The sequence below is a fragment of the Melanotaenia boesemani genome, chromosome 11 (assembly GCF_017639745.1).
Source record: "Melanotaenia boesemani isolate fMelBoe1 chromosome 11, fMelBoe1.pri, whole genome shotgun sequence".
NCBI classification, from domain to species: Eukaryota; Metazoa; Chordata; class Actinopteri; order Atheriniformes; family Melanotaeniidae; genus Melanotaenia; species Melanotaenia boesemani.
In genome coordinates this window covers 35559120-35573286 of record NC_055692.1, presented here as the reverse complement: position 1 = coordinate 35573286, position 14167 = coordinate 35559120, and the positions used below count along the sequence as shown (strand labels likewise).

Genomic DNA, 14167 nt, shown 5'->3' with positions numbered 1-14167 from the left:
ATCATAGCATAGCATATCATATCATATCATATCATATCATATCATATCATATCATATCATATAATATCATATATCATATCATATCATATCATATCATATCATAGCATATCATATCATATCATATATCATATCATATCATAGCATAGCATAGCATATCATATCATATAGCATATCATATCATATCATATCATATCATATCATATCATAGCATATCATATCATATCAGATCAGATCATATCATATCATATCATAGCATAGCATAGCATATCATATATCATATCATATCATATCATAGCATAGCATATCATATCATATCATATCATATCATATCATATCATAGCATATCATAGCATATCATATCATATCATGTCATATCATATGATATCACATCATATCATATCATATGATATCATATCATATCTTATCATAGCATATCATATCATATCATATCATAGCATAGCATATCATAGCATATCATATCATATCATATTATATCATAGCATATCATAGCATATCATATAGCATATCATAGCATATCATATCATATCATATCATATCATATCATATGATATCATATCATATCTTATCATAGCATATCATATCATATCATATCATATCATATCATAGCATAGCATATCATAGCATATCATATCATATTATATCATAGCATATCATAGCATATCATATAGCATATCATAGCATATCATATCATATCATATCATAGCATATCATATCATATCATATCATATCATAGCATATCATAGCATATCATATCATAGTATATCATAGCATATCATATCATATCATATTATATCATAGCATAGCATAGCATATCATATAGCATATCATAGCATATCATATCATATCATATCATATCATATCATATCATATCATATGATATCATATCATATCTTATCATAGCATATCATATCATATGATATCATATCATATCTTATCATAGCAATGCTATGCTATGATATGATATGATATGATATGCTATGATATGCTATATGATATGCTATGATATGCTATGATATAATATGATATGATATGATATGATATGATATGATATGCTATGATATGATATGATATGATATGATATGATATGCTATGATATGCTATATGATATGCTATGATATGCTATGATATAATATGATATGATATGCTATGATATGCTATGCTATGATATGATATGATATGATATGATATGATATGATATGATATGCTATGATTTGATACGATACGCTACGATACGATACGATACGATACGCTACGCTACGATACGCTACGCTACGATACGATACGATATGATATGCTATGCTATGCTATGATATGATATGATATGATATGCTATGATATGCTATATGATATGCTATGATATGCTATGATATAATATGACATGATATGATATTATATGATATGATAGGATATGATATGATATGCTATGCTATGCTATGCTATGCTAGGATATGATATGCTATGATATACTATGCTATGCTATGCTCTGCTATGATATGATATGATATGCTATGATATGCTATGATATGCTATGATATGATATGATATGATATGTTATGCTATGATATGATATGATATGCTATGATATACTATGCTATGCTATGCTCTGCTATGATATGATATGATATGCTATGATATGCTATGATATGATATGATATGATATGATATGTTATGTTATGTTATGTTATGATATGCTATGCTATGCTATGCTATGCTATGCTATGATATGATATGATATGCTATGATATACTATGATATGATATGATATGCTATGATATGCTATGATATGATATGATATGATATGATATGCTATGATATGATATGATATGCTATGCTATGATATGATATGATATGATATATGATATGATATGCTATGATATGATATGATATGATATAAGATATTATATGATATGATATGATATGATATGATATGCTATGCTATGATATGATATGATATATGATATGCTATGCTATGATATGATATGATATATGATATTATATGATATGATATGATATGATATGATATGCTATGATATGCTATGATATGATGTGATATGATATGATATGCTATGCTATGCTATGATATGATATGATATGCTATGCTATGATATGATATGATATATGATATGATATGCTATGCTATGCTATGCTATGCTATGCTATGATATGATATGATATGATATGCTATGATATGATATGATATCATATGATATGATATGATGTGATATCATATGATATGATATGATATGATATGCTATGATATGCTATGATATGATATGATATGATATGATATGATATGATATGCTATGATATGATATGATATGCTATGCTATGCTATGCTATGATATGATATGATATGATATGATATATGATATATGATATATGATATGATATTATATATGATATTATTTATCATGATATGAGTATGCTATATAATTGATGAGATAACTAGACATCGCCCTTTCCATGTCAGTGTTCTGTTGCAGCTAGGAGTTAACTATAGTATTTTATAGATAGCAGTCCTGATATTTTTATGATATTTGTACCATGTTAAAGGACAAATGTCCAAGACTTAGCACAGAGATGTGTTAGTCATTTACGTAGTTAGTCTGGAAAACCCAAACTTCACTTTTTAATATAAATCCCAGCCTAAAAATACCATTATGTAAAAATCTTCTTTAAACTACTACTGATCTTCTCCTCATCCACTTTAAACCTGGTCATGAAAGTTTCCTAAGATGATCAGGTTCATTGTGAAAACTATGGTTGTCCTACAGCATCAAACATGCTGAAATAACTGCTGCATAATGTTTAAAATGCAGCCACCTGACTTTGCTGCAGATGTTGGTGCTGTTATATTACACCAGTCAGAGATTTCATGTTCAAAAATTACCTGCATGAGACGATCTTTAGCTCTATAAATATTTTAGACCTAGAACAGAAGAGAAAATCCACAGTGACATGAAACATTCTGAACGAACATTTAAACTATTTTTACATTACAGAGGTTAAAGAGGATGAGTGGAAGGAGCTGGGGCCTGATATGACTGCTCTTTATCGTCTCTGCAGACCATCTGACCACGTCCTCTGGAACACTTCAAACACCAGGTATCTTCAGGCCTTTTTATGCTGCTCTACAACTTGCTAACACCTGCTAGCACCTGCTAACACCTGCTGACACCTGCTAACATCTGCTGACACCTACTGATACCTACTGACACCTGCTGACACCTGCTAACATCTGCTGACACTTGCTGACACTTGCTGACACCTGCTAACACCTGCTGACACCTGCTGACACCGGGCAACATCTGCTAACACTTGCTAACACCTACTGACACCTGCCGACACTTACTGACACCTGCTGACACTTACTGACACCAGCTGACACCTACTGACACTGCAAACACCTGCTGACACCTGACGACACCGGGTGACACCTACTGACACCAGCTGGTGGCCAGTTATAGTCTCTACATCTTCTTGTTCCCCTTTAAACTGAATTAAACTTGGACGTTACCGTAAATCTGCAGTTTGTTCCACAGCTTCACTCCAAAATCTGAGACTAAAACTTCACGTTTGGCTTTTCATGAACAAAGTTTACTTCTAAAAAATAAAGTGAAAACAGATGAAAAGTAAAAACTGATCTTGCTCTCTGTAAGTTTATTACAGATTTGTATAAATCTGAGTTTATGAGAGGAGTACTTTAATGATGAATGATTTAATGAAGATGTCCACTGTTTGAGACCAGAACAACTTCAGATCTCCACATCAACTAATATTGAGTTTTATTTTCCAGGATCTCGGAGTTCTCTGGGCCAGTTTACAAAAACTGAAACCAATTCCTCAAAGAGAAGTGGATCCCAGTAGCCAGCACGACCACCAGCAGATAATCATGTTACAGGACGATGAAGTGGTCAGAAAAGCTGCATCTTTTCTTTATGAGAAGCATCCAGCAGAGAGTTCCGTCTATGTTCTGGATGACAAGCAAAAAGTGAAACTGATTGGAGGTAAATCAACACCTCTGTCAGAGAACAGCAGGCTGGTACTGGTGGGCCACGGAGCCAGAGACCAGTCTGGAGAGATGAGAGTTTCAGGGTTCTCGTACGGAGATGTGTCCAGCATCATTCAGAGCACCTCCAGGGTGGGAAATAAAATCAGAACAACCAGAGTGTTGGCCTGTGAGGTGGGATCGGATCAACGGTTCATAGAAAGTCTGCTGAAGACGCTGAGAGGAGCCGGCATTGAGACGGAGCTGCACCTGTGGAACGCTGTGATCCAGGTCACTCAGACGGGACACATAATCAGTCGGGACGTCTCTCCAGATGGACCGCAGTGGAGACTCAACGATGGCAGCAAGAAGGTGGTGGCAGCTCTCCACAGGAACGGAGAGGTGATCCGAAGACACGAGTCTGGAAGTAGAGGAGAGCAGGTTTTTACCGAGGAAACAAACTTCCTAAAACCTCCCAAAAAGAAAGGACAAGCAGGACCTCCAGCAGAGGACAGAAGTAAACTCTACAGAATAATGTGGCCACAGAAACCAGAGAGTTTTATTCACCAAGACGGTTATAATAAAATTAATCAAAATGAATTTGGTGAAGTTAAGCAAATAAAAAAGGACTATAATGAAATTGAAGGCCTGACTTGGGGAATGTTTCACTCCGACCAACAAGCACCAGAGAGAGTCCCTATCAACCCCAACATAGAAAATGAGTGTGTAATATTAGAAAAAAATGGTAATAATATAAACTGGTTAAATGGCAACCAGAAGCTCCAAGTCCTTAAAAACTGCTATTTGATTGATTCAGGAGCACGAATCAGAAAAATAATCAGTCACTACGGAAAGGATGGAGAAGACAGGCCCACATATCTGATGGTCAATGACTGGATTTTTCTTGTTGATGAACATCTGTATGTTTATCCAGTTGGAAAAAGACTTGATCAGAATGAAAAGGAGAAGGACACGCAACAAGAAATCATGAACCTAATTCAAAGTCAGAACCAAGAAGGCAAAGAAAACTACAATAGTATCCGAAAAGGATTTAAAGAAAAGAAGAATTATCCTTATTATGTGACGGGTATTTTCACTGGAGAGAGAAGACACAAACTCATAAATGAGGAGCTTTTTCTAACCTGGTATTTCACTGCATCAGTCATTGCTGAATCTGCTAGAAACTTCCGGACATTTCCTCTGACTCTTATGGCTCTGGATATGTCTAATAATCATGATGAAGGAGCTTTGCAACTGTTTTTTAAAGGACATCCGTTTTTTAAAGGACATCCGATGGCTCGAGGAGGAAGTTGGATTAATAAAAACCTGCGAGGATTCGGAGGCTCGGCAGAGAGAGACATTAGGGGGTCTCCAGGAGAACTGTCAACTCAGGTGGTCTTACAGGGTATTATGACACATTTACTGAACGTTACCTAATAGCCTACAGATGAGCAAAAGAATTGTTAAGTTAAAAACTGATTTAGTTAAATGATGCTAATGTTTATCTAATGTAACATTAGAATTAAGGCTGAAGGACAGCTGGAAGTCAAAGCTAGCTGGATGTTTTCCTGTGTTTCTAAAAGAAAGAGGCCTCCAACGTTAAGGTCGAGGTCCTGTAGCCTTTTAATCTGAGAGAAATCCAGAGTTAATGTGCAGGAGTTAGCTACTCGGCTAATCTGCTTGATCAGTTCAAACTAAATGAACTGGAAGTAATTTATACTAAACAAAGTAGAGGAAACCTCGTCTGGCAAAACTATTGTTCAAGACCTACTTTTGAAAATAAAAATTAAAATATGATAAATTGTTCAGGTCCGAATTCTTACTTCAGGGTAACTGTAGCAAGGCCTCATGGGAAATGTACAATTCTAATAAAATGTATAATTCTACGTGGGTAAAGTTTGAAAATATTATTATTAATATGATTTACACCCCTGTTTTGTTTTTGTTTGTTTTTTTTTTACCTTGTCCTGTCCAGCATGGTGGCGGCAGAATGATGATCTGGCTGCTGTGTTTTTGCTTTGCCAAGAGGAGTTTTATGGGTCTGAGGCTCCTCTTGATAATCTTATTTTTTAGTGTCTTTGTTTATATTGTTTTATCTTATTTATTTTGAATAATGGAATTTATGTAATCTTGCTGGACCTGACCGAAGGGGACAGAAAAGAAAAGGAGAATAATGGAGAGAAGTAAAAAGGAAAGTAAAATAAAGGAAGAGGAGACAAAGATTCAGCAGATAGAAGCAACGAGCTTCATTCCAACCTAACAGCAGACAAGCAGCTGCTACACCAGAAACTCAACAGAGAATTTCCTACAGCTTTTACAGGTAAACTAAGCAGACAATCATCAGGAGTTCCTAAAAAATAACCAAGACAACAACAACATGTATCACAACAACCAAAGAACCAGAAACACACACAAAAAAAAAAATAAAGAAAATAAAGAAAAAAAAACCTGAACCAAAGCATCTCTTAGGGGCTGAGTTATGACGAGGGCAAAACTGCTGCGCTATTCAATATTTGCTGCGCAGTTTTGCTCTGGTTATGTTTCTACGATTAGCGCCTGATCTATTAAGACTGCTCCTGTTATCATTTGCGGAGCAAACAGCAGTATTTAAATGAGGATTTAGCGGCGCTGTTGCTTCGTCATGGAGGGATCCGGAGAGCCAGGTGGACGAAAACGTAAAATGAAGTTCGAGCCAACTGAAGTCGAAATATTAGTGGAGGAGGCAAACAAAAATCTAGCTGAGCTAGAGAGGAAGAATTTAAATATCACCAGAAGGGCTGCAATATAGTTTCATATTCAAGTTCAATTTATTTATAAGGCACACTAACAACAACCTTTAGGAACCAAGGTATTGTACATATAAAAACATGCAAGGAACAAATAAGAAATAATAAAGGTTTAAAAGCTATAAAGAAATAATAATAATAATAATAATAATAATAATAAAAGACAGGCATGATAAAGTCTTTAAACTTATCCAGCAATTCTAATATTGCAACGCTGGATCGTCTCCACAATCCTCTTCTCTGGCATTCTAAATATATTAATATAATAGAAAAAAAATGCATTATCTTAGTCGCCTTTCATGGTGTCTGTGCCTCCTCCTTAAAATTATTACTGCAGCCATTGCGCGTATACTGTTGTGCCAATTAGCACCTGCTTTTCAGAAACGCTATTTTTAGAGCAAACATAAACACCGCAAACTATTTGCGGGCTACATGAATCCCACTGCTGCGCAAACCAGATTTATTTGCATAGTCTCCTCCCACTAATGTGCACTTTCTGGCCGGAACGCCCATAATGCATATGCAGTAGCTTCAGAAACGCAAAGTGGAGAGCGGCGCAGTTTTGCCAGGATAACTGACGCAGTTCCATGTTTGCGGCTTTGATAGATAAGCTTGGGCCGATTTTAGCGGAGCAAAGCCGTCTGCACCTGTTTTAGTACACGCAAAGCGTTAATAGATCAGGGCCTTAGTGTTTAAACCCACTGGACACCTCAGTGACTGTCAGCATGCAGAGGATGAGGAAGGAGGAAGGATCAGAGAAGAGTGTGATCCTGCAGATGGGACCACGTCTCTACGGAGGCTAGAGGCAGACTAGGACGGCCCAGAGACCTGGGCCATCAGCAGCATCCTGGAGCATGAATCCAAGCCACCCCACTACGAAGGAGGACCAGGTCCACCAGACAACCACCCGGCATGGGACAACACCCACCTCAATGTTCCAGCCAGGGAACCAGAACACGATCAACCACTCCCTACTTCCTCCCCTAGAGGAACTATGTATGTTGTAGATATTGTCCAGCTTTCTTGTTTTAGTTTGAAAGAGTTCTTATATTATTTATTTCAGTGTTCTGATCAAGTGTTATCCATAGATTGATAGAATGTGATGCTTGGTGTGACTTCGGTTAGTGGAAACGTTTTATCTCTGTGTTCTCATAGTGCTGCTTATGTTTAGGTTATGATATGTTTATGATACCCAAAGCACTTTACGTTATACATCACATTCATTCATTCACACACACACACACACACACACAAACACACACACGGCAGAAGCTGCCATGCAGGGAGCTCAACCACGACCCATCTTAGAGTTCGTGTCTTGCTCAGGGACACGTCGACATGAGCTCAACAGGTGGAGGATCGAACCAGCAACCCTCAGCCTACAAGACGACCACTCTACCCACTGAGCCACCCGGCCCAGAGTTCTATCCATTTTAAGAGGTTTATCCAATCTGTTATAACTCTGTTTTGATGATTATTTGAGGGATTTGTGTCATTTTACACAATGTGTATTATTATTACTCCTGAGTTGTTAACATTCATGTTGGTCAACGTTGAATCTGCTGCGTCACTAATGACGTTATTAACACGCGTTATCTGTTTACAACATGTGTTCAGTTTCATCAAACCAGAATGTGGTTTGCAGTATGAATGATCATCAGGTAGGTGATAAACCCTACGAGATGTGTCCTCCTTGCTGGGCTGTTCCTCCTCCTTGGCGCTGGACGATGCTGGAAGATGGTTGGAACGGCATCAGGTCTCAGCTTTGGTCCACCTCTGAACCGGTTACAGGAACAGGTGTTCCTGTTCAGAGGCTTATTGATTTGAGATGAAGCCCTTGGAGCTGATAACAAGTTATTGTTCTATCACCTCTGTAGACATAACAAACCTCACACAGTTTCTTATTGTTGCTCGTTCGTGCAGCTGTATTAAAATCCTTCCTGTCGACCGTTACAAGCCGCCTCTTCCTCCGTTCTGGGTTCCTCTGGAATCCATTCATTGGGAAGCTCCTCTCAGACCGGTTGCAGCATCCAAATTCTGCAGAGTTTTAGGTTTTCAAAGTGAGATTCTCACCATGAATACTGGATTCTGGTTGAATCCTGATCTTTGATAAAGCCAAAGTTAAAGGAACAACATACAGCCTCACTTTTATTCCTTAAAATAAGGACAATTTGTGGACATTAATCACAATGTCTCTAATGTTCAAAGCCTCAGGGACCCCCTGTGCTCTTTGGGGGACCCCCTTGAGGGGTTCCAGACCCCAGGTTGGGAATCACTCTGTTTGGTAATTATCCAGAGCCTACTCCATTAAATTTGATTTGAAGTGCTTGAATATTTATTAAAGCTGCCTTGTCCCCTGTTCCATGCACCAATAACTGACTAATAATCACCTAAATTCGAGTTCTAATCAGGGACGAAGTTTTGATTTCAGAGGTGGGGACAGAAGTATTTTTATAAAACTAATCTTTCAGCTCGCTGTGTTTTCTACTAGTTCTTCTAGTTTCTGTTGCTACTTTTAAGCTTAATGTTCCTTTTTTGGTTTGACTGGTTGTAAAGCATGTAGTAAAACATCATCACCCAATTCTGTGTTTCACCTTGTTGGTCAACTTCACACCAACTCAGAACCTCCAGTTTTACTTATTTATAGAACACCATCATTTACAGAGCTCCACCCGACGGTGGGCAGGTCACACTGGCATCACAGGTGAGAAGAAACTGAATAAATGTTCATTATTCAGTGTAAGTAGTGAAGTATTACTTTTTATTTTAAATAAGTAATAAATAATTTAACCCAGAACCACAGAAGGGTCAACATAATGACCTCAAGCAACGTTTCCAAACATGTTGTCTGCCATCATTGGCAGAAATAAATTCCTGGCAGGTTCTTCGTGTTCAAGGTGTCAGATTTCATGTCGGTGACAAACATGAAGGTGTTTCTGCTTCATGAAGGTGTGAAGCCAGAACTTTAACCTTCTCAGTGCTGGAGCTCCACCTGGTCAACAAGGACCTCCACCTGGTCAACAAGGACCTCCACCTGGTCAACAAGGACCTCCACCTGATCAACAAGGACCTCCACCTGGTCAACAAGAACCTCCCCCTGATCAACAAGGACCTCCACCTGATCAACAAGAACCTCCCCCTGATCAACAAGGACCTCCACCTGGTCAACAAGGACCTCCACCTGATCAACAAGGACCTCCACCTGGTCAACAAGAACCTCCCCCTGATCAACAAGGACCTCCACCTGGTCAACAAGGACCTCCACCTGGTCAACAAGGACCTCCACCTGCTGAACAAGGACCTCCATCTAATCAACAAGAACCTCCCCCTGGTCAACAAGGACCTCCATCTAATCAACAAGGACCTCCACCTGATCAACAAGAACCTCCAACTGAACAAGGACCTCCAACTGATCAACAAGGACCTCCACCTCCTCAACAAGGACCTCCACCTGGTCAGCAAGGACCTCCACTGGATCAACAAGGACCTCCACCTGGTCAACAAGAACCTCCACCTGGTCAACAAGGACCTCCACCTGGTCAACAAGGACCTCCACCTGCTCAACAAGGACCTCCTCCTGATCAACAAGAACCTCTGTGGAAGTATTAATACATCAGCGTTGCAATGGAAAACAACAGGTGTACTGTCCTTGGTAAGCAGAATATTAATAGCATGACATTATAACATGATATCAAAATGATGTCAACCAGTCAGCCCTAAAAGGCTGTGTGTGTGTGTATACAGAAATAGATTCAGGGAGACTATATACGCTTGGGGAAATGGATGAACGTGGTCTTTCGATCCTGGAGGGGTGTCCCCCTGTTCTGCCGAATAAAGGAAGATCATTAAGACCTCTGTCTGCAGACTCTTAATATCAGCAAGCCCTTTTGATAAAGAATTTATCTACGACATTTGGCGAGCCAGCCAGTTAACCGCTGGGGCCGGACGTGTGGACCGCTTTGACTCACCGCTTAAGGAGGTAAGCCCCATTTTGAATCCTTCTGTGTGGGGTGAGCCGAAGCGGGGGGCCCGTCCTGGCTACAAGTTGAACTTAGTTATACAGCTGCTGTGACTCTGCTGACAGATAAATTTGTGTGCACACAAATAAAGTAGTTTTGTGAAGACAGGGCCTTACCAGAAGTAGCTGGGAGGAAGGTCAGTATAAGGCGATATTGGGTAGTTTTGTGAAGACAGGGCCTTACCAGAAGTAGCTGGGAGGAAGGTCAGTATAAGGCGATATTGGGTAGTTTTGTGAAGACAGGGCCTTACCAGAAGTAGCTGGGAGGAAGGTCAGTATAAGGCGATATTGGGTAGTTTTGTGAAGACAGGGCCTTACCAGAAGTAGCTGGGAGGAAGGTCAGTATAAGGCGATATTGGGTAGTTTTGTGAAGACAGGGCCTTACCAGAAGTAGCTGGGAGGAAGGTCAGTTTTAAGGGGTTTTGTAGAATCTCTGAGGACCCCACCAATTAGTGGGAGGGGGGTCAGTTTTAAGGTGGTTGTAGAATCTCTGAGGACCCCACCAATTAGTGGGAGGGGGTCAGTTTTAAGGTGGTTGTAGAATCTCTGAGGACCCCACCAATTAGTGGGAGGGGGGTCAGTTTTAAGGAGGTATTGTGTAATATTTCAGGGCTCTATCAGAACTCGGGGGGTAGACTGGACGCAGGCCCCTTGGAGTTTTGAGAGGAGAGTCAGATAGTGGTGAAATAGTTAATTGGCACCAAAAATAAGTAGTGAAAGTGTAAAGTAAAAAGTGAAGTAAGATGTGAAGGCACCGATCGATCCGTTTCGAGTTCAAATTTAGTAAAGAGTTAAATACAGGGCTCATAAGATTGCGAGCTATAGGCTGGTCTTATAGGGAGTCAGTTTAAGTGGGTTTGAGTAGCTTATGACTAGGATCATAAGGAACAAGGGTGCAAAGATCGATCAAATATCTGATCCCAAATTAAACAGAGCCAGTAGTGAAGGATTATAGCTCTGTAAACCCGGGAAATCTGCGTAAAAGGGGCTTAGCGCAGTACAGCTGTGAAGAAAAAAAAAAAAAAAAAAAAAAAAAAACCCTTGTTGCAACATTAAATAATAAAGAAAAAATGTTTTATAAACTGACTGTTGACATATCCCTTCTTTCGACTGCTCACTGAGAGCGAACTTGTGACTTTTAAACTGGTTTTGACTGTTTAATTCCCCTCTGACTAATGGTGATTTGTTCAGCTGTTGAAGTGTGTGTATGAAGCGGATAGTGTGTGATGCACCGGACAGAAATGTGTGACTGACTGAGTGTGTAACTGTCCTTTGACTGCCTTACCCCTCTCACTGAAAGTAAACTTGTGACTTCTGTGTGAAAAAATAAGGGAAAAGTTTTAAACTGTTTGTTGACTGTTACTTCCCTTCTTACTAAGGGTAATATGACAGCTGATGACTTCTCTGTGTGTGTGTGTGTAAGGCGCGTCTGAGCGAAACTTGAGACGAGTGTGTGTGTCACTCGCCTCGAGTGTAATTGGAGATTGAAGCAGCTGCTGAGGATACTGGAAAAAACTTGTGCATGAGCATGTTAGAGGCCTCTGTTTGCAGTAAAATGCATGGTGTTGTGAAGAGATATAACATGAACTGAAGTGCATAGATTGACTCGTTCACCCAACTCACAAGATAGTGGTCTGGTGAAATCTGACACTAAGCTACTTGCTGACGCGCATAGACACAAGCACTGACAAAAATAAAATAGTGCTCTTCTCTTGTGCAGCTACAAGGATGTAGCTGTTCTATTCTTGTTAAAATAAAACCGCTGAACTCCTTTGGTTTCCTTCCAACAGAACACGACTCCTCCCATTGGGTTGACACCAAGAAACAGGACACGGAGTTGCAGCACACCCAAGTGGATTCCATTTGAGTTGCATGATTATCATATTGTATTAAAGCAGGGTTGACTGAATAGGATAATGATGAGTACGCCCGAAGCTATTGTTTGTATCCGTTACCCCCGCAGGATGAAAGAGGTTCAACACATGTCCCAGAAATGGCATAAAAGAACAAAAAACTTTAAAGACCCATGGCCTGCTACAGGAACCTTCGATAGAAATATTTGCGAATTGATGCAACATCGCATTGAGGATTACAAAGCTGGAAATAATTCTAAGAAACGACAAAAGAAGCGAGAGCTTGAGTTGGAAATTTTAAACTTATTTAGAATCAGCAAGCCATTTAAAAGAAATGTCAAAACAATTGTGTCTTTTACAGATAATCCAGGGGAAACTGAAAACCTTACTGATGCTGAACTCTTCCCAAACTTAACAGGAACAATAAAGATAGATGGAAACTTTAATCTTGATGACCAGCAAAGCCTTCCAGGGGTACCAACTAACGCTGGCACAACGGGAAATGTAAGTAATATCCAAAGCAGGTCAACTGCTGCTTTAGGGCTGGCTTCCACGGATGCATTGGCCCAACCGGACCCACCTAATTCCAAACAGGGAAGTTCGCCACCGGGCACAACAGAGACACAGCCACAGGTAGGGAGGCATTCAACCTCTGCCCATTCTCCCCAAAGGCAGGAAACTCCTCCCCACATGACTATCCCAAAGCATTGTAGTACGCAGCGACGTCAGTCTGGAATTATTAATTGTTATCAAGATCGAACCGAATTGGTTCGAAAGGGCAAAGCTGAGGACAGTTTTGGTTAAACTTAGGGCCCCGTCAACAAGATTTACATCGTGAGTTGGGACGGCGCCAGATAGTTGAGATGGAACAGGAAATAGATGACTTAAATGAGGAGGTGGAGGGGGCGACCTCGGGGGGTGGGACTTCCATGCCTGCGTGCCTGCAAAAGCCCGGCGCATCCACAGGGGTCTCCAGGGATGAGTATGACTTAAGATATAGGCCAAATATTAGACCTCCTGATAGATTCACAGGTGGAGAATTCCCAATCCTGATTAGGGGAACGAGGGCCGATTATCACCCTTGGCCGGCTCGGGACTTGACAGGTTTGGTCTCCGGGCTCCCACAGATCACCGCAGGAGGGGGCAAATGGGTTAAAGCTTTTGAATCAAACACGGCCGGATCACTACTTTCACTGGGCGACATCAAGGCTGTCCTCACGCAGGTTTTGGGGTTGTCTAAGATGCAACAGTTTTTCAAAGACAATGAACTGGACTGGATTTTGAGTGAAAGGGCAGATGGAACAGAACTGGCTGCCTATAAAGGGGTGATTTGGAAAGGAATACGCACCAAGTACCCTAATAAAATTGATGTTGATGCTTTAAAAGGGGAACCTCTGAAAGACGACCAGAATCCAGCAGCATACATCGATATGCAGTTGAAAAGATGGCGCCTAGAGACTGAAAAAGATGTGGAAAATGATCCTGTTTTGCTCACTCTTTT

General features: G+C 39.9%; 1 protein-coding gene across 1 annotated transcript in view; it reads left to right on the top strand.

Annotated features, from left to right (window-relative positions):
• The window catches only part of LOC121648977 (radial spoke head 14 homolog), a 53225-nt gene that overhangs the window by 21104 nt on the left and 17954 nt on the right, over nucleotides 1-14167 (top strand). Inside the window, exon 3 of the mRNA XM_041999505.1 lies at nucleotides 3024-3126. The gene's annotated coding sequence lies outside the window, so the exon portion shown is untranslated. The remainder of the gene's footprint in view (nucleotides 1-3023; nucleotides 3127-14167) is intronic.